This window comes from Chrysochloris asiatica, unplaced genomic scaffold, assembly GCF_000296735.1.
Source record: "Chrysochloris asiatica unplaced genomic scaffold, ChrAsi1.0 scaffold00198, whole genome shotgun sequence".
Classification (NCBI taxonomy): Eukaryota; Metazoa; Chordata; class Mammalia; order Afrosoricida; family Chrysochloridae; genus Chrysochloris; species Chrysochloris asiatica.
Genome location: NW_006408716.1, coordinates 5,294,142 through 5,312,478, shown reverse-complemented (window position 1 = coordinate 5,312,478; position 18,337 = coordinate 5,294,142). Strand labels below are relative to the sequence as shown.

Sequence of the window (18,337 nt, the reverse complement as noted above, 5' to 3'; positions counted from 1 at the left end):
ACAACACCTCTACTTAGCTTTTTGAACACATTGTTGTTGAGTAGTAGCCAACTCATAGCAACTCTGTATACGGTTTTTGAGGAGCAGCTGGTGGGTTTGAACTGTGGACCTTATACTTAACAGCACCACTCCAAGACTCCTGTTAGAGTTGTAAAAACAATTTATATCACAGGCTTCAAAGGCCTATCTTCTGTGCTTTTTATCGGTTCAGTTTTGATAGATAGACTTTCCTCTTTATATGGGCCGTATTTTCTTATTTCTTCACATATCTGGTGTTTTTTTTTGTTGGCTTCAAGATATTGTGATGGGATTTTTTTTTTATTTCCATAAATATTCCGGAGGGTTTTAATTTTTATTTTTAATTTTCTGGGATGCTATTAAGTTACTCAAAAGCTATTTGGTCTTTTTGAGTTTTGCTCTTAAGATTTGTTAGGCAGGGCAAGAACTACCAGTTCTGAGTCAGGGTTCTTGCGAGTGCTCTACCCAATGTTGACGAATCATAAGTTTTCCATTCTGACTGGAAACGGGCATTGCTCCTGGGGCGCGCTAGGTGCTATTCCCATAACTTATTTTGGATGGTTATTTACCTGACCTTGGGTAGTTTTCTCACACCCAGTTAAACGCTTGAGGGAGATCCTCTGGAAGAGATCACCAGATTTCTCTCCGTGTGGATTTCTCTTCTGTCTTTTACTCTGTTTTGTGAACTCCGCCCACGTTGTTGTTGTTAAGTGCCTTTGAGCCAGTTGCCACTCATAGCGAATCTGTACAGCGTGTCTAAGCAGCAACTGGTGGGTTTGAGCTGCCAACCATACATAAGACTCCCATAATTCTCAGCTTCAAATCGTCAAGTCACATCGTCTTCTGGGCTCTGCCTACACCCTCTCTTCCTGTGTTGTTTTGGATATTCTCTTAAGAGAGAAAAATAAGGCAATCCTAGGGCTCACCTGTTTTTTCTCTCTCAGTAATCCCTGTCTTTATTTCCTCATGCCCAGTGTCTCGAGACAATTGTTTCATATAGTTTATGCTCCACTGGTTATTTAAATCAGCAGGATAAATCTGGTTTCTGTTGCTCCATCTTGGTGAGAAATTGATTTCCAAATTATTGTTATTTTTAATATTGTGATGAAGGGACTGGAGGTAATGAAAATATGAAGGATGGAAGAGGAAACAATTGTTTGAATGAGGTGGGTAGGGACTGTTTATTCTGTAATCTTCTATGGACCAATAAATATCTCTGGTAGTAGATATTGAAGGAAATGACTCTTTTATTTTTGCTTTAATAAACATAAATTTGTTCTCTCAGTTTAGAAGCCTAGAACTCTGAACTCAGAATATCGGCCCTGGAGGAAGGACCTTGTTTCCTTCCAGCATCTGTTGACCCAGCATTCACTGAAGATCTCCATGTGTCTTAGCACATCAATCTTTCCCTGCATCTCAGAGCTTCACACCTCAGGCCCAAAGGGCACACCCCGTTACCAGCTCTTCTTGAGGGGTATAATTCTTAACCTCTACCCTCAAGGAGTACACGGTCTGCAGGGTGGGAGCAATGTCTTACAGCTGTTTTAATTAGGAGATACAGCTGCTGCGATAAAGCAGATGTCTCATGTTTCCAAACCATGAAGAATTAAATTCATTTAAATAATTTTCATTGAATGCAAGTATAAATGCTCTTTCAGGAAGGCCTACAAGCGAGGATAGATTTATTCAGCCTCAATTTGTGAAGAAGGATTCCAGGCAGCATAGTGGATTATGAGCTGAGCTGTAAGGTCAGCATTTAGAATCTACCAGTTGCTCCAGGGGAGAGAAATGTGCTGTGAGTCTGAAGTGACTCGGTGGCACGCAAGCATCACAGCCAATTTTGTGAAGGGGTTGTAAGAAGGACCTTGAGATCTGGGGTGAGTCCTCCAGGTTCTCCTGCAAAAGAGTCGTAGCGCCCATGTGTGAGGTAAAATGGGATAACGGGAGGCATCTTGCAGCATTTCTGTGGGGCATAAATGTAATGCACCCAGCAAGGAACCTGGCACCCACTAGGTGATCAGCAAATGTAGTTACTGTGTCTTTGTGTGGACTGAGGCCTTGGCTTGTGTCTTTGTCCAGTGAGATGCTCACGTCCCCAGGCCAGCCCGAGCCTGAGCCTTCTCAAACAGGAGCAGTGATTTCTGTACACCCTCCATGTGCATGGCTGCATTCTGAGAGATGCTGTTTCAGGATCCTATGGGGCACCTGAGTCCTGAGTCCTGATCTGTACTGGATTTTCTCCTGAGGTGCCCCATAATCAAACAAGGCTGATTCAGAGGGTTTAGAGGCACATTAAGACCACCAGGATGTGTCTCTACCTCTAAGAAATTACTGCCAACCAGCCTCAAAACGCTGTCCTGCCTGGGAATTGGGACTAAAAAGAAGTGGAGGCAGCCCTAGATGGAGCTTGAGGAAAGGACTAGCTTGACAGGAAGAAGAAACAGAGAAAGGACTGAGGACCATGAAAGGCATGGGGACACGGACAAGAGGCCCCCGAACGAACATGGGGGAAGTGCAGGTACCAGCCCAGGTGCCCTGTACGAGTCAGAAACGGCATGCCTCAGAATGTTTTCATCTGTCTTTGTGTGTGTGTATGTTATTGTTATTAAGTGTCTTTGAGTTGGCTCTAACTCATAGAGACACTGTATAAGGTTTGCAAGGAGCAGCTGATAGGTTTGAACAGCCAACCTTGCAGCTAGCAGTCCAGTGCTTATCCTACAGCACCACATGGGGGGGCATAATTTGGAGCACTGTATTGTTGGCCTCGGGGAGCCCAGCATTGTAGGATCTCAGACCTCTCTGTTGTGCCATGTGTGAGTGAGGGTTGGCATCATCTCAGATACAGTCTGTCCGAGTTCGCTGGGTGGTTGTTGGAGCGTGTCCAGGGCTCTTGGAGCTGGTCATAGGTACCGGCACCCTTCAGTGATGAAAGGGGCTCAACAGTTTAGCAGGTGCTTCCAGGCTGCAGTGGCCTTCCTGCTCTCTTAGGGACACCCTGAGAGGGAGATACTGTTTTATTTTATAGTAAGAAAGCTGAGTTTCAGAGGTGATGGGACTAGGGCAGGACCATGGATATCTTAGCATGGATTTCAACCCAAGTCTCACTGTCCTCCAACCCTATTATTTCTAACATGCCTCATGTTTTGCTCCCTTTTTCAGATTTGGCCATGTAGTAATCAAGGGCCTCAAAAGTACACTTGGCAGTTTGCCGACTCGGAAAACCAGCCAGGTAGATAGATGTTGGTTGCATGCTCAAAGAGTACCTGACATTGTGCTGGCCTGCGAAGGGCACAGAAACTTTTGTACTCTCTCCCTACTAGAAGCTGTTGGATCGGTTTGTTTGTACTATAGTAATAAACACAATCCTAATCTTGGTCACTTCTTTTTTTTTGCGGGGGTGGGGGATATCAAATTACTTTATCTGAAGGAATGGTACAAATGAAAGGACTGAAGTAGGATGGTTTGGTACATTTTGTAGAAAAGGTCAAGGTAAACCAAACATGCATGTGGCTGCCTTGGTGGCCCAGGAAGTCACGCGTGTGGCCACGGGGAAGTCAGGCTAAAGCTCAGCTCTCTCCATTGCTGTCTCCTAGGATGTACTTGTCTAAGAGATACTTCGCCAGGCCAGACCCTGGCCCCTCCATCTTGTACAAGTTGGTTATATAGTCGCCCAATTCTTTGGTGGATTTCACCTGCTCTTTCAGGAAATGCATTTCAATGAAGTCATGCAAATGGGGGTCATTCTTGTCAATGGCCAGTTTGTGCAGTTCCATTAGTGACTGATACACGTTTTCCTCTAAGTGTAGTGCACACTCCACTGCATTCAGCCGGCTCTCCCAGTTATCCCGGTCTGATTTCTTGATATCCTGAAGGAAGATGCGACCACTTCGTTGGTTCTGCAGCTTCATCAGTTTCTCAGCATGATCCCGCTCCTCATGAGATTGGTGCAGAAAATATTTGGCAAAATTCTTCAAAGCCACATCACCGCGGTCAAAGTAGTAAGACATGGACAGGTTGACGTAGGAGGCATAGAGCTCCAGGTTGATGGCCTCTGAGTCCCGGTTGTAGTTCTGGTGTACCTGGGAGGGGGACACAGTCATTACTGCAGTGGTGTTGGAGCTGGCCAGAGTTGGGGAGGGTGATGGGGAGTGGCCCGTTGGGGGAGGTTGGCGAACGCAGGGCTCCCTCCAAGCACTATTGAAGAGGGAGACTGCACGGAGTCTGCGAAGAACGTATTGGTCATTTATTTCTTGCTCCTCATGGATGTGTTTGGGGGCTTGTCTTCCTGCTCTCAGCTCCCTCACTCCAGGAGCCAAAATAACAAGCAGCCACCATCCTGAATGTTGCTGGTGTTTCTGCTGTGGAGGAGAGTCAGGAAACAAGACATACATCATATTGACCATGCTGCATTGGCCAGAGTGCACTGGACACTGGTGATGGTAGCTTAGCTATCAGTACATGATCTGCAGTGTCCTATCAGTGAGCATATTCAGAACCCCATGTGGAGAAGAACACTGATCCTGACTCCTTGTAGTTTACCATTGAGTAATTGTTGTTGTTAAGTACTGTGGAGCCAGTTCCAACTCATAGTGACCTTGTACAGGGTTTCTGAGGCTGTAAATCTTTACGGGAGCCGAGAGCCTCATCTTTCTCCCACGGAACCGCTGGTAGCTTCGAACTGCCGACCTTGAGGTTACCAGCCCGATTCGTAACCACTACGCTACCAGCGCTCCTTATTGAGTAATATAACAATCACAACACCAGGAACTGCATGGGATATAGATGAGAGAGCCCAGGGGCAGGAAGACCTCTAGAGTGGGTAACACCTGAGCCCCAGGTATACAGAAAGAAAGTCAGCCCAGCAGTCAGAGGCAGAGTTGTATCTTCAGAAGACAGCATCTGTGGCAAACACTGGTATCATGCCTCTGTCCAAGCATCGAAGACTCAGTTATTAGATAACCTTACCATCATACCAGCTCAAAATTACAAGTCAAGTTCATTCATCTTTTACTTTAACAAACATTACAATTACAACTGTACCTCCCTAACTTTCACTGATGAAAATTGCTCTATGATGTGCCCAAAGCCATTTTTTTCACTCCTGCTTCTTCTCTTCCTACATTCAGCAGAGCAAGATCACGCAGCGTGCCATGGCCCACGGAGGCTCTCAACTAGGAAAGCTTTAGTTTTTATTCGCTGAATGGTCTCTCCCAGCTGCTCATGGAAGCTGCAGTGGTTAATAGAAACTGCTCAGTGGTGCCTTGCTTCCAGTGGCATTCAGGGCATGTGCCATCCCTGCTGTCCCTCAAATACACCTCTGGTCAGAGGGCCGAATGTACCTGGGGGTGGTGCCATGTGAATGCCAGGGGCCTGTGTTTCTGTAGCCCCTGAGGGCTATGGGAGTGTGGTGGGGACAGAGGAAGCTGGAGATTTTGGCAGGACCAGAAGTGAGGCATTCAATGGCCTGGGCAAGATGGCAAACTCTTTTGCTACCTCCGTCTTGAGCCCTGGTTGAGGAGTTGTGGGTAGTCCATGTGTTGGGCTTCGGAGCAAGAGGGCAGCTTTCAGAACTAGGTGCCTTGTTGTCCCATGAGGCCTCTGCTCACCAACCCTGTCTGGGGTACTCCTGAGTGGGTAGGGCTGCAGGCACAGTGTGGACCCTGCTTCCCTGCCTGTACCCCTGCTGTTCTCCCCTGGCATGAGTCAGCTTCTTTCTCTGGGAACAAAAGCTCTTGGGTTGCTAGGGAGATGATTCAGGAAATGCTGTCTGCACTTCCTCTTGGTGTGGTGTCAGGAAGGGACAGGCACTCCCCTGAGTAATGACTGTCCTGGGGATGTGGTCTGTGGTCTGGGTCAGCAGGCACTGGCCATCTCCAAGAACTCTTGTTACTGGAGCATTGTGTGGGTCTGGGATTGTGGTGATGTCGGTGGGTCTTCTCGCTGGATGTGCCTGTCAGTGGCTGTGTTTCCTCGAGGCTGTCAGGGTGGTGACATTGTTAATGAGAGGAAGGTTCCTTCAGTGATTCAGTAAATACTATTGATGAATGTTGTATGCATGCATTGTGCTGGGACGGTCAGACATGCAGGGGCATGGGGTGATAGCCCTCATTGGCTCTGTTGACTGCAGCTTGACTGCCCCCCCCCCCCAGGGACCCAGAAAACAATGGTGATTACTACTGTTACTTGATCCATTTATTAATCCCTTTATCTGAAGCTGAGACTTCTGGGACCACCCTCTGAATCTGTTTCGTCCGATTTTCCGTGTTTTTCCTGCCCAGTCCACCTCCCCCAGTAAGCAGTGGTGACTACTCTTGTCCTTTGAGGTGGCTGGTCTGAGCATTTCCAGGAAAGTGGGGAGCACATGGTGATCTCTTGTTGAACTGAATGAAAACTTCCCTGGTTCTGTGCCATCTTCATGATTGGTTGTGGATAGAACTGTTGTGGTCCATGAGGTTTTCATTGGCTGATTGTCAGAATAGATTGCTCGGCTTTCCTTCTAAGTCTGCCTTGGTCTGGAAATTTCACTGGAACTTGTTAAGCATCAGAGCAATATGCAAGCCTCCACTGACAGATGAGTGGTGTCTTTGCGTGAGGTACATTGACCAGGATTTGGAACTGGGACCCCACATGGAAGGTGAGGATTGAACCACAGAGCTAGGAGGAATAGCAGGTCCTCTTCATCCTTTCCGAGGGTCAAGCTCTCTTTTCCAATCCCACAGTCCTTCCTGGAAAGGAGTGGGCTCATGGGAGTGCCCTGTGGTTCTAAGCTCCTGTTCCTATTTGTCTGTATCTCACTAGGTCCCCAGGGAGCAATGGGAAGCAGCTGAGGATAAGCAGAGGGGAATGGGAGGATTTCCTGATCCAGTGAAAGTTGCTGTAGTTGGCCTTAGGGTCCCCTACAGGCCATTTCCTGACCTCTCAGCAGACCCCAGGGTTGGCTCTGAACTGAGACGTTATCAGAGACCCAGTATCATGGGATTGGGGCAGGGGACTCTCCCCTGGTTAAGGATCTCTTCCATCTGCCCTGCCACCTCGCTCACTCCAATGAGGGAAGCTTGGGGCCAGACTTGAGGCAGGGGGTGGCGGGGGCCGATGGAAGTGGATTCAGATCCTGGGGGCTCCCTAGTATGTGTAGCCTTACTGTCAGGAAATATTGGAAACCCATGAAGTCCATTTGGGATCAGACCATGGTGGTTAGGAGGATTGGCATTTTGGGTGGCACATGTATGAATGTACCATGAAGGCGTTTGGGGAACTTGAGGGGCACTGAGATGCTTTTAGAGCCCTGGTGGTGTAGTGGTTAAAACACTCGACTGCTAACCAGAAGGTCAGTGGTTCAAACCCATCAGCAACCTTTCAGGAGAAAGATGTGACAGTCTGCTTCTGTAAAGACTTGGAGACTCTATGTGACCATTCTCCCCTGTGTTGTAGAGTCTCTGTGAGTGAGAGGGAACTCGGCAGCAGTGGGTTTGGTCTGGACGCGGTGTAACTAGGGGTCAGTGTTGCTGTTGGAGTTATTGGTGGTATGCATTGGGGGCTGGGGGAAGTGTGGGGTCCTAGGGGGTAACTAGGGGGTCAGTGTGATATGGGACGGTGTGGAACGGGATAGGACTAGCAAGGACAGCTGGGTACTGCTGGCTAGGAGGTGCTTGGTGGTTACCTGGGTGACTTAGGGGCGGAGTTCTGCACTGTTTGTTTAAAAATTTATTAGTTGTTATTGTTGACAATATGTACAGTAAAACATACACCAATTCAGTCATTTTCTACACGTACAATCCAGTGATATGGATTGTGTGTTCCTTGCCTTAGGGCTACGGGAGGCAGACAGAATTGCCGATGCCTCTGTGGTTCCTGGGCCAAGGGAACTTTTGAGGACCTGGATGGGTGGGCTGGGCAGAGGAGTCAGGGGCTCAGCTGGGCTGCTGGTCAGCATCGTTTTGATCCTCAGGGTCATTACTTGCCATGCTCACCCAGGAAAGTTGCAACATGAAAATGAGCTGTTGCTGAAGATTGATGCTGTTGCTGTCTAACCGAGAGCTGTCTTTTATTGTGTAAAATGTTGATTTCCTTTTGCCGTCACTACCAGGTGAGTCTTGGTAACGCCAAAGAAAGATAGACCCTAATTAGAACCCATAGAAAGCACGGTCTCCCCTAGTCCCTCCATGATTTTAGGATTGGAATCAGTGTCTTATTTCATTCATGAGGCATAGACAGACACACGGGCATGCCAGCCACATGACCAGGCTGGAGGTGAGACTTGAGTGTCTGGACCGAGAGACTCCTCAGCTTTGGCTCAATACTGGGTTGGCCCTTTAGAAGCTCCATGGGAAAACTCAAGTGTTTTATCTGTAAAATGAGAGGACTGTACCTGAGCAAGTTTCAGAATTGTAAACACGTGGCACAGGTTAGGTTACAATTGGGCTGGGCTGGCTTCAGCTAAAATGACCGAAAGTTGATGTGGTCTGAGGCGCAGATCACGTTCCCAGGAGCAGCATCAGTTGGGGTAAGCTGGAGATCGGGCTGGACCAGAGTCCAGAGAGGGAGTCATCCAAGAAGTGGAGCAAGAGGCCAGCCAGGAACATTCTTCAAGATGAGACAGTGCCCAGGTAGGGGTGTCAGAGGCTCACTCCTATTGGGGACTGGCCAGGGTGGGCTTTTGGCCTGAATGTGGGAACCAGGCTGGCTGCTTCAGAGGGCCAAGCATGTCTTTCCCTGCTCCATGTCCTCTGACCATGGCCTTTTACTTACTTAGACATGACTAGGGAAGATAGGACTGCAAGGGTGTAGGTCCGGCCAGGTAGGACCTAGGCCTTGGTGGCAGATGGCACTGTTCCTAGGACTTACTGAGAGCCTCTGTCGGTATGGGATGCACGTGACTGCAGGTTGGAGGGGTCTCCTCAGCTTCGAGCCACGGAGGAAGGGGCAGTAGTGCTGCTGAGTATGGGGGAGGTCCTGTGTTGGGCGCCTGTCTGCCCGCCTGCCTGCCTCTCTGTCCTCTGAAGGAGGCAGGGGCCGGGCTGCAGCTGCCTGGGCAGAGCTGCTCCTGCGTGAATATGGCTCCGCTCAACTCACCGCAATGGCCAGCCTGGACCAGCGGGCCGCCTTTCCTTAGCCAGAGAAGATTGTGGATGTCCCTTTTCCAGGTGGAGGAGCCAGTCCTGGGGGAAGTGCTCAAGGTGGGCTGGGTGGGTTTGAGCTGGGCCGTGCTTCATTTAAGTGGGTGACCAGTAGGGGCCACACTGGAGGCTGCTGCTGGTGGGGACATCAGGACCCAGGTGTCGCCCAGCCTTAGGTGGGTCTCCAACTTGGGTGGCAGGATAGGCCCCAACTCTGGGGGGAGGGGTACATGGTGTCATGGGCCAGCCAAGATAGAGGGTGGGCAGACTGGTAGATGTGCTAGCTTCCAGGCCAAGGCCATGAAGGAGACGATGTCAATGACAAATAAGAGATGTCTGGGGCTCAGGGCATTTCACCTGCTGGGGAACTAAGCTCTCAATTGTCTGGAGCCAGGTCGGTGTGTGTGTGTGTGTGTGTGGGGAGGGGACTGCAATTGCTGGGTTGAATGTCAGGACCTGATGGCTCTTCTGTCCTGACTTAGTCCTAACCTGGCAGTAGATGGGTGATGGTAGTGGTGGTGTGCTGATGAGTCAGTTTAGACTCCTTCGTAGCTCTGTATATGGTTTCCGAGGCGCTAAGTCTTTATGGGAGCAGAAAGCTTCATCTTTCTTCCTTGGAGCGACTGGCGAATTAGACGTGCTGACCTTTTGGTGAGCAGCCGTATGCATAGCCCATTATGCTACCAAGGCTTCTTTGGCAGTGGGTAGAGAGGCTGATAAGACTCACTGGAAATGAAGTGCATTGGCAGGTCAGAGCCTTGTGTTGCAAAAAACCCCCACAAGTATGGCTTCTGCTGCCATATTGCCATGAACTTGCTGGGGGTCCCTTGCACAAGACCCTTCCCGGCTCTCACGTTTGGTTTGTTCCTTGGAGAAGAGGAAAGGAGCTGCAGAGGGACCCTTCCTTCAAATGAAAGACTCCATGGTACCTTACTGTGTTTAACCAAGTGAAAGAGGTCCATAGGGGAGGGCAGAAGGACCCATGGAGAAACTCAGCCGTGTAGTCCATCTCCAAGGTCCCTTCTAGCTCTGCTGTACAAACATTTGTCTTAGATTTTTATGATTCTGCATTTTTAAAACAACTTTGATTGAACGCTTGGTATGTACCAGGCACTGTGTAAGCACTTTACACATATTAACTCAGTTAATTCACAAGAACCCTAGGAGGGAGGTGGGGAAACGGAGGCATGAACAGTGAGGTGACAGCTCAGGATCACACAGCTAGTGAATGGTACAGCCAGGCGTCTAGCCCAGGCAGTGACTTTCCCACTGTTCTTTGCTGCCTGTAGACTGATTGTTCTGGGACACAGATTACCAGACAGTAGACTGTCTCCTGCCATCATGGCAGGCTCTGAGAACTGTTCCAGGGAGCCTGAATCTCAGAGGAGCTGGGAGATGCGGGATCAGGCCGCAGCCCCCTGCGTTTCACAGCTGGGTCCACCAAGGCCTCTCCCCCTCCACCGCAAAGTCAAAGCTGGGTTTATAATGTAATATTGCACTCACTGGCATGCAATCCAATGCGGGAGTTTCTCCGCCAGGCACACACTCTAACCACCAAATTTATTTAAGCAGATAAAATGCAGGGGGTGTAATGTCAGATTAATGGATAAATAACCGTTCTGGGTTTTGGCACGACGGTGGGGAACGGCAGTGAGAAGCCTCATTATGTGCCGCTCTGCCTCGAAGAACAAGCTTCGTGCTGCCCCCCTCAGCACCCAGGCCCGCGAACAGAGCATTAAATTGTTGGAAATGGCTCCTCTTCACTTGCAGAACAAAGATGTTTTCTCCAGAATAAATGGACTCCCTCTCCATGTGCCGAGCCATCGTTGTTCACAAATGCAGCCTCTGCTTGGTGCTTTGTGTTGGGGGAGGGCTGCACAGGCCTGGGAACGCGGTGCCTGGGGGTGGGGTGGGGGGGGCTGGACCACTGGGGTTTTCTGCAGTCTCCTGAGCCAGAGTCCAGTGATGGGGACGCCACAACCAGCTCTCTGTGGCTTTGGAGGGGCCTAGCCCCCCATACAGTGGTGTAGACACTGCGGGGTGAGTCTCAGGAGGAACTGGTTGGGACTGGGGCATATAGTTAGCGCTCTGGGCTTCACGTTGACCTCCCTGGGTTTGCGTCATCACTCACCAGATGTTCTACCTTAAGCCAAGCTGTTTAACTGCTCTGAGTTTAGTTTCTCATAGATGAAGTAGGGGATGAAATGGCATAATGGGCCCTTCTAGCAAGGCAGGTGTAGGGCCCTGGACTTGGTGGACTTCTGGGGGCGGAGTCACGGGCACCAGTAGTGACCAAGGCCCTGTTTTAGGAAGGTGGGCTGAGGGCTGCCAGCAGGCCGCTATGTGGCTGAACCCTGACCCGTGCTGCTGTGGGTCAGCAGTCTGAACAAAAGAACCCAAGCTCCTCGGGGTGGCCGGGGAACCAACGCTCTTTTTGACACCCCAGGTCTGCTCAGTGCTTGGCAGACCCCAGGCTGAGTGGGATCAGAATCGGAGTCAGCTGGCATTGCCCTGGACTAAATTTAAATCCTGGAGATAGGGCTTGCCTCCCTCTGCTGTCTTGGGTGTCCCAGTTCCGTGTGAACAGGGCTCAGAGAGGCTGCTGGGAGGTGGCTGACAGCTTTTTGCTCTAGAACATACCTTTTCCTTCCTCTTAATTCTAGAGGCCATGTGGGGCCAGACAACTGACACCTCCTAGTGTGTTACCCTGAGCAGATTGCTCCCTGTCTCAGAGCCTCTGTTTCCCCACCTGCAGATGGGGGAACACAGGTCCCCAACTCGCTGCAAAGCTGGTGAAGCTGAATGAAGGTCTAGAGTGATATTGGCACACAGCAAGCTCTCCGGGCAGTGGTGTGGAAGTGAAGCCACTCACCGGATTAGATGTTATTTTCACCCACTTTGTCACCGGTCCTGGGCTGGTCCCAGAGACACAGGGATTCAGCAGTAAGGCCAGGTTGAGGCCTTTGGGGATTGCACCGGAAGCAGGATGGCCCTGTGTGCCTTCAGGCACCCTGCCTACATGCCACAGCCCAGGGCCCTCGAGAATTTGGTTAACCGCTGGAGGGGCCTGGCCTTCTGTGTTGTGTGCTACCTGGCTTACTCTACCTTGTCCCTCCTCCTTCAGGCCTCCTGCTTCTTTCTCGCTGGACTTCTCTGCAGTTCTCTCACTGATCCACCCCAGAAATTGGGCAGGAAGTTTGGGCACTATCCTAGACCTGTTTGTGGGCATTTGAAGGTCATAGCTGGTGTCCTGGAGCCAGAGCCCTAAGCACACTGATGGAGTGTGTGTTTGGCATCTCCAGGAACTGGGGTCCCTGTCCTCATGGGGCTTAATTGGTGAAAGCACTTACCAGTTGGTTTCAACTCATGGTGACCGCATGTGAGTCAGAGTGGAATTGTTTTTTGGAGGTAGATAACTAGACCTTTCTTTCAAGGTGCTCCTGGGTGGACCTGACCCTCTAGTCTTTTGGTTCCAGCTGAGCACACTATCTTGTAAACAACCCAGCAAGCCCTCACAAAGTTTGTGTCTCCTGAGTGGTAACAGTTACGGAGTCCTTGGCAAATGCCAGGCTCAGTGTTTTTCACATCTATCTCATCCTCACCACAACATGGATAGTCAGTGGCCAGTTTGAACCCTGCCCTCTTCCTACCGTAACGGGATCTGAGTGTCCTTCCCATCGCCCAGCGTCCTGCAAGCCTTGACAAGGATCCTCAGTACCACTGTGGGCTGGAGCTCTGGGCTGAGACAGATGGGTTCCAACTTGCTTCTGTCCTCTTATCATATCGGTCACATCATTTGGTCTGAACTTAAGTTTCCTCGTCTATCAGATTTGGATAATAATTGTGCCACCTCTCCAGTTTGTGCTGAGGAAGCCCCCAAAACCAGACTCATCACGCAGCTGGGCATTTTGGTTCCTCTGGCATGGGCTCTAAAGCCCTCTGAGAGATCCTACTCCCTGGTTGTGTCCAGGTGCTGCTGGACATTTTCTGCAGTCCCTGTCCCTGGCATACCTCTTGTTCTGGAAATGAATTTGGAGCTGAATGCTGGCTCCCCAGACTGTCCTCCATTTCCCACCCGCTGGGCCTTTGTTTATCTCAAATGAAAGCCAAAGCAGAAAACACCAAACGTTTCCTCCACCAGGAATGTGTGCCCAGTGAAGGAACTGTCTGTCTTGTCAGCTCCTGAGGGGTTCTGGGAATGCTTGCCTGCCAGTAACTGTGAAGTCGGGGTGTGTGGGGGCCTCCTGGGGAGGCATGCTATCCATCATTGTCAGTGTTTGTTATCACTGTTATCACATAAAACAACCAGATACTGGGAAGGTGGGGGTGGCCAGTGATTTACTGTTTTCACTGCCACACCCCTCCCCACAACTTCTTTCCAGTTCCCTTGATTGGATCCTAAGCAGCTCTGCCCAGTCCCACTTGGACCCTTCTGCGTGTCCCCTGATATTGGTGTCTGTTCACTGCAGTCTGTTTTGTATCTTCACTGAGACCATGGGCTCCCAAAGACCCAGAAGCTATTTAAGGCCAAAGTGTGAAACAGGGATCAGTACAGAGATTCCAAAGAGGAAGGACTTGTGACTGGGCATTCTGGTCTCCGTGGTGCAAATGGATAACACTCGTGGCCACCCACTGCCATCAAGTTGATTCTGACTCATAATGACCTTTCTGTTAGCAGTCCAATACTTAACCCACAGTGCCACCAGCACACCTTAACACTCTTAACCAAAAAGTCGGAGGTTTGAGTCCCTGCAGTGGTGCCTCCAAAGACGACCTAGCAGGCAAGTCCCTTGTAAAAAATCAGCTAGTCACAACTCTGTGGAGCACAGTTTTACTCTGAACACATGGGGTTGCCCTGAGCATGTGGTAAAAATGGGTTTTTACTAGTGGATTGGGCTCAGAGGTCCTGGGAGGCTTCATTCCTGGGCTGTTTCTAGGGGCCACTGTGATGTTCCTTGCAACCCCCATTCTTGCCATTCCTCTGTTCTGGAAATGTGTATTTGGGGTATACACAGGTTTTGGAGGTGTACTCAGGTATACCTTGCTGTATGACATGAGAAAGTTACTTTACTTCTCCTAGCCTCAGTTTCCTCATTTCTAAATCGTGGATGAGACTGCTGGTACATACTGGCTGGAATTGTGTACGACTTAGTACCTGTTACATGGTGTTGTTGTTGTTAAGTCGAGTCGATTCTGACCCATAGTGACCCTGTATAGGGTTTCCAAGGAGCAGCTGGTGAGCTTGAACCACCAACCTTGCAGTTCAAACGACTTTGCAGTCTGACGCATTTAGACCACAGAGCCACACCAGGACTCCGTTACATGATTAGTGCTTAGAAATGCTCGCTCACACATAGCAAGTGGCACGAGGTGACACTTGAGATTTCCCGTTGACATCAGAACAGAGAAAGAGGTAAGGGAGAGAAAGAAAGCGTGGCTGCTGTCCAGGGTCCTTCACCTATGGGGCCAGGTGGGGTGGGACTGCCTCCTGCTTATACCAGGACCCAATGGAAGCAGACTTTACACTAACCCGTGATCACGAGAAATTACTTCTTTAGTTGACCACTTGCCAGTGTGAATCAGCCGCTCCGACTCTCGTGTTCTCTCCCCTGTGAGAACAGCACAGTGGGACTCCAGCCTCAGCCAGCTTCTTGGTGAGTCAGGTGACTAGTCAGAGATGCTTCCCAATTCATCTATTCTGGAAGGATGCACAGGCCAGGGGGTGTGTCTTATGAGAGACTTTCTGACCAGCGTTTGTTGTTTGCTTGTGGCTTCGAATGGCTTATTCCTCCTCGCTCTGAAATTCCGTCTATCTCTACTCTTGGTTCTGTCCTCTCATTCCCAGATATGTGTGTTCAGGCCATGCACTTGCTTCCAGATACCCAAGTGTGCATGTAGGCACACACTCACATACACACTTCTAGAAATGCTGCTCTAACGGGAAGGGACTAAGATAGACTGTTGTTGTTGTTGTTGTTAAGTGCCGTCGAGTCGGTTCCGACCCATAGCGACCCTGAATAGGGTTTCCGAGGCTGTAAATCTTTACGGGAGCAGATCGCCTCATCTTTCTCCCGCGGAGCAGCTGGTAGTTTCGAACTGCTGACCTTCCGGTTCGCAGCCCGATTCGTAACCACTACGACTAGGCTTGACAAAATTTGAAATGGGTAACTTCTTTTCTTCTCCAAAACTTTGTTCTCCAAATAATAATTCAGAGACTTGTCGTGGGAGAAAGAGAATGTTTTTTGTTCCTGTGAAGATTGACAGGTTGTTTTTCCCTGATTTTCTTTTCAGAGTTTTCTTTGTCAGTGTGAAACAATCTGACTGATTTTGTATGTTGGTCTTGTATCCTGCCACTTTGTCGAATCCCTCTATGAATTCCAACCATTTTCTGGAATTTTCTTTGTATAGATACATATGCAAATAGAGATAGTTTTACTTCTTTGCCGATTTGGCTGACTTTAAGTTCCCTTTCTGACTAGGACTTCCAATGCAATATTGAATGTTGTTGTTGTTGTTATGTGCCGTGGAGTTGGTTCTGACTCATAGCGACCCGATACAGGGTTTCCAAGGCTGTAAACCTTTATGGGAGCAGAAAGCCACATCTTTCTCCCACGAAACAGCTGGTAGTTTCGAGCTGCTGACCCTGAGGTTTGCAGCCCGATTCATACCATTGCGCTACCAGAGTGGTAATAAAGGGCATTCGTGTGTGCCTTCTGTTTGGAAGGGAAGTGTTTTCAGTCTCTCACTGTTGAAACTAATGTTGACCTTTGGTTTTGTGTTGTTGTTGCTGTTAAATACCTCTGAGTCAGTTCTGATTCACAGTGACCCTGTGTAGCCTTTCTGCGACTGTAAAACCTCATCTTTGTTGAGTGTTGTTTTTTTAAATCAGGAATAGGTGTTGGAGTTTTGTCGCAATGTTTTTCTGCATCGACTGATACGATCATGTGGTTCTTTTGTTTCATTTATGTGGTGGTTATGTTAATAGTTCTTCTAATGTTGATCCAAAAGGAGCTTTGGTAACAGAGTGGTTACAAGTCTGGCTGCAAACCTCAAGGTCAGCAGTTCAAAACGGCTAGTGATTCTGCGGGAGAAAGTTGAGGCTTTTTGCTCCTGTAAAGATTTACAGCATTGGGAGCCCTATGCAGGGTCCCTATGAGTCAGAATCAACTCCATGGCACACCACCACCAATGTTGACCCATCCTTGCAAACCTGGTATTAATCTCACTTGTTTATGATTTTTTTGATACAATGTTAGATTCTATTGGCTAGGATTTTGCTGAGAATTTTTGCATCTATATTCATGAGAGATATTGGTGTACAATTTTGTTTGTTAGTGATACCTTCCTTGGCATCAGGGTTATGTTTCCTTCATAGGATGAACATGACAGTACTTTATTCTTTTATATGTTCTGGAATAGTTTTGAGTAGAATTTGTGTCAACACTTCCACGAATGTTTGGTAGAATTCTCTACTGAAGCAGCCTGGGGTAGACTTATTTTGCTGTGAATTGTTTTATTATCTGTTCAACACTTTTCTTTTGTTGTGGGTCTGTTCAAATTTTGTACCTCAGACTGTGTTCGTTCAGGTAGGTATTGTGTTTCTAGATATTTGCCTGTTTCTTCTAGGTTTCAAATTTGTTGGAGCACAGTTTTTAATAGTATTCTGTTATTTTCCTTTCTATTTCAGTTGGTTTTGTTGTAATGTCACCTGTTTCTTTTTCTTGCTCGTGTTATTTGCACCTTCTCTTTCTTGTCCTTCGTTAAATTTGCCAGTGGTTTGCAAATTTATTAATTCTTTCAAATTTTATTCACTCTTTCAAAGGTCCAGCTTCTAATTTTGCTTATTTTTTTTCTATTGTTTTTCTGTTTCATTTAGTTTTAATCTTTATTATGTCCTTTCTTCTGGTGACTGTAGTATCTTTTTGCTGATCTTTTTCTGATTCTTGAAGATACTGGATTACGTGTTGATTTGAGTTCTTTCTTCTTTTTTGATGTGTGTGTTTATTGCTATAAATTGTCCTCTGTGTAATGCTTTTGACCCAAATATTTTGGTGTGTTGTTTTTACATGCTTGTTTGTTTAGGAATTATTTTGATTTCCATTTTTTCTATGAATTAGTAAGTTTTTAAGTGTGATTTGTTTCTTATGTCTTCTTTGTGAATTAGAGCCCCTGTAAGTGGATTTGTGCTGCATTTTCTCATATTTTTTCATGAAAACCCGCCTTCATTTGTTTATTCTGGATTCTTAATACATGTAGTAAGGAGTCTTGGTGTGTCTCTGTGGATTAATGTGCTTGACTGCAAACTGGTTTGTACTGCAAGGTCGGCGCTTCAAGCTCACCAGCTGTTCCTCCAAAGCCCTGTACAGGGTCGCTGTGGGTCTTAACCACAACAACATATATGTAGTAAATTATGTTACGATTCAAAGTATCTATTGCTCTTCTCTATGAGTGGTCTGCTGTGATGATATCATCCATGGTCACATGAGTTTCCTCGCCAATGAAAAGGAGGTGAAATTGACATAAGTTTTTTTTCTGAAATGCTGTTTAAGAGCCATCCCAGTGTTCTGCCAGGTTAGTTTTTTTCCTCTGCCCTGAGAGATAGGGTGTGCTTCCTTAGTCGGCTTGCTCTGGGACCTAAAGATTTCACAGAGCAGAGCTGCATGCAGTAAGCACAGAGCATGAAGGGAAAATTACCTTTCGTTAAATTAAGCCATTGAGATTTTGAGGATGCCTGAGTAAATTTTAAGCTTATTTTAGCTTAAACGAATATATTTCCTGTTTTAGTAATACGATTTATTGATGACCCTAATTCTAATTTTTACTGCTTCCATCAGTAGTGTTAGAATTACAGAGACATTTAAGATTTTTTGTTTTGTTGTAACTTTTTCTCTCTTTGTAAATAACTGGTAGATGTTTTTCTTGAAATCATGTTCTACGCATATAAAGCTATTTTGGACTGGCTTTCTTAATGGAGCCCTGCTGTGGCGCTCGCTGCAGGATAAGCACTGGACTGCAAGGTCGGTTTGAACTGCAAGGTTGGCGATTCAAATCTACCAGCTGCTCCTCAGAAACGCTATACAGGGTCTCTGAGTTGAAACCAACTTGACAGCAGTAAACAACAACATTCTTCTAGTACTGTACTGCTTGCTTGCCTGCGTCCTTCCTTCCTTCCTTCCTTCCTTCCTTCCTTCCTTCCTTCCTTC

At 48.0% G+C, this 18,337-nt stretch overlaps 1 protein-coding gene and 1 pseudogene across 1 annotated transcript in view; one reads left to right on the top strand and one right to left on the bottom strand.

Annotated features, from left to right (window-relative positions):
• GRID1 (glutamate receptor, ionotropic, delta 1) overlaps positions 1–18,337 on the top strand; it is a 1,105,771-nt gene that overhangs the window by 141,276 nt on the left and 946,158 nt on the right. The gene's annotated exons all lie outside the window — the stretch shown is intronic.
• LOC102811576 lies at positions 3,585–4,124 on the bottom strand (annotated as a pseudogene).